Genomic DNA, 2277 nt, shown 5'->3' on the forward strand with positions numbered 1-2277 from the left:
GGAGCGAGCCCGGAGCACGCTTCCCATCACCGACGTCCCGTGTTCCTTGCTGTGACCTGAGCGCTTCTCGCCTTTTCCGTGTGCCCACTGCTGGCCGTGGGGAAGGCAGGTCCTTTCTCTTCTCTCCTCCTCAGACGCACCTGTGAGCAGGCGGAGCGTGGAGTCCCGAAGCCCCCGGGCCTCTGGGCCGCGCTGGTGAGCGGAGGAGGGAGTGCAGGTGCCGTCCGGCCGCAAGATGTGCTCTGGAATGAGGTGCGGGTCCGGGTGGCCGACGTGCCGTCTGCCCAGCTTGGCAAGTCTCCCCACCCCCACCAGAGCTGCCGCTGTCTGGGAACCGGGCGCAGGAAAGGCGGGACGAAGGGCCGCACACACCTTGGCCGGGAATCATGCTTGTCAGTATCTCACCTTTCCCACGTCTGCACTCAGGAGCCCACCTGAACCAAAACAACTGCTTTCGATCCGTAAGACCAGTCTCTGCTTCCGTGTTCATTGGCGCATTCCCCGTCACGGACCCTGCGAGGGAGGGCCCCTCCCGTGTCCCGTCCAGGGGCCGAGGCGCCAGGTGACTGCGCTGGCCATGCCACCAGCACGCGCAGCATCGGCCGGGAGTGACGCAGGTGCAGCTGATTGGTCCCCTTGCCGAGAGGTGCCGTCTGCTCCCAACCCACAGGCTCCTCTGAGTAGTTTCTGGTTTGGTCCCCCTGCCACCCCCCCTCCCCCCCAGCCAGGTCACCTGTTTTGCGATCTGGACAACAAGACGTAATGAAATGACACAACTCGTGCGGTCTGGAGCTCAGCGGTGGGCACCTGGCTGCGGGTCCTCGGGCAGCCGCCACGCCTCACGGCCTCGGGCCTGCGGGGCGCGAGCACCAGGGAAGAGCTGGTGGCCATGAGCGGGAAAGGAAAAGCAGCGAGGCCCACCCCAGGGCGAGTCGGCCGACCATGCAGCCTCGGTTCTCCCTCCCCGGACGCCGGGCACAGCACGCGGGGCCACACGGCTTCCCCGACCGCGGAGCGCCGGGCCCAGCAGGGCGGCAGGGCGAGCCTTCTCTCTCACTGCCCGCCTGAAGCCGAGAAACTGAGGCTGACCCGGGGAGAAGCCCCACATCTGCTGACTACCAACCCCAAACAAAGACCAAGACGCCACGTGCCTCTGTCCACGAGGAACCAGCACCTCTGCCACGCTCTCCCATCGCACTCGCCCACGACAGATGTGCGCCACGTTCGGGGGAGCGTGAGGAACGTCCCGGGCCGACACCGAAGACCCTGCGCGGCCTCTCCTCGCTCGGGACTCGGCAGCTCGTCCCGGCCTGTTCCCGGGGAGCCCGGGTCCTCAGGATCCGGGACCACGTGCCCCCGACTTCGGGGGAAAGGCGAGTGCACGCCCCGTCACCTCTGCCCGCACGGCACAGCGTGTAGCTGCCATCCCCGTGGGCAGAGGTCTCAGCTCACTGGAGGCTCCTCTTAATTCCAGGCCGCGACCCGAGGGCCACCCCTGCACACGCGGCCCGCGGCCCATGGACCGACCTGGAGTTGAAGCCGGGCACTAAGTCAGCCGTCGGTTCAACCAAGTCCCCTCTCTTCCCTCTGACGACCAAGATGCGAACACGCCCGGAAACACGCTGGCCCTCCTCGGCCAGAAACCGGCGCAGGGGAAGCGAGGCACACCCGGGACTCCGCTCTCCTGCCTGTGCCTCCAGCTGCCACGTCCCAAGAGCCCAGGACGTTTCCACGCCATCAACGCCACTCACACTCCCTAGATCCCTGCCCTGCGCGTCTTGGTTTGGAGGAGTTCAAGATCCCTGAGGTTAAATTCTGTAAAACAAAAGGGGAGCCCGGCGGAGTCTGGGCCTCTGCCCACCCCTCAGTCTGCACACTCCGGAAGCTTGAAACAAAAGGCACATACCCCCGCGCAGGTGCTCACAGCCAACTCCTCGGTGCTCCTCCGTCTCCACTCCCCACACACGAGGGGCCCGGAGGGACGGTGGGGACAACTCGGGACCGTGACACTAGCCTGTGCTACACATGGACGTGGGAACCGCTACCGCTTTCCTGTCAGAGACAGAAAACTACACACACAGGAGTCAGCAGGAGGCCGAAGCGCAGACCGGACGGACCGCTCAGTGACCGAGGAGACGCGCCCTGGCCCGGTGCTCCGAGGCAGGCCTTCGAGTCCGCTCCCCGGGGAGGGAGGGGTGAGCACAGGAAGGCCCGCTTCAACACCACGTGGGAAACAGATGGGAAGCAGAGCTCCGCCATGAAGAAATCCCAGAAGAG

This window comes from Eptesicus fuscus, chromosome 6, assembly GCF_027574615.1.
Source record: "Eptesicus fuscus isolate TK198812 chromosome 6, DD_ASM_mEF_20220401, whole genome shotgun sequence".
Classification (NCBI taxonomy): Eukaryota; Metazoa; Chordata; class Mammalia; order Chiroptera; family Vespertilionidae; genus Eptesicus; species Eptesicus fuscus.